We start from the raw sequence: 363 nt of genomic DNA, 5'->3' as shown, positions 1-363 counted from the left end.
GTCTGCTAGTGGGAGGTCTGGAACTGTAATTACGGAAATCGCTCGGAACCTGCTCGAAGCTCTAAGAAAATTATCCTTGGTGAGCGATCAGCTCCTCCGAGAATTTGGGAATTTTCCCGCTCGTCCCAGACTTCTGTAATTTCGGTTCCAGACCTCGCATTAGCAGACCGCACGGTCACGGTAACGGCGGGAAACAGCGCGGGTGAAATTGTCGTCCTGAGTGAACCGGCGGTAATCACCCTTTTTATACTTCCATCGACGATTAATCGACGAAAGTTTAACTCTATTCACTTTTAAATGGCAAGGAAAGTCACTGTAAGTAAATTCAATTGAGTATTTTGAAGTTGTGAGAGTTTGTTTGGT

Source organism: Orbicella franksi, chromosome 1 (genome assembly GCF_964199315.1).
Source record: "Orbicella franksi chromosome 1, jaOrbFran1.1, whole genome shotgun sequence".
Lineage (NCBI taxonomy): Eukaryota > Metazoa > Cnidaria > Anthozoa > Scleractinia > Merulinidae > Orbicella > Orbicella franksi.
This window is presented reverse-complemented; position numbering follows the sequence as displayed.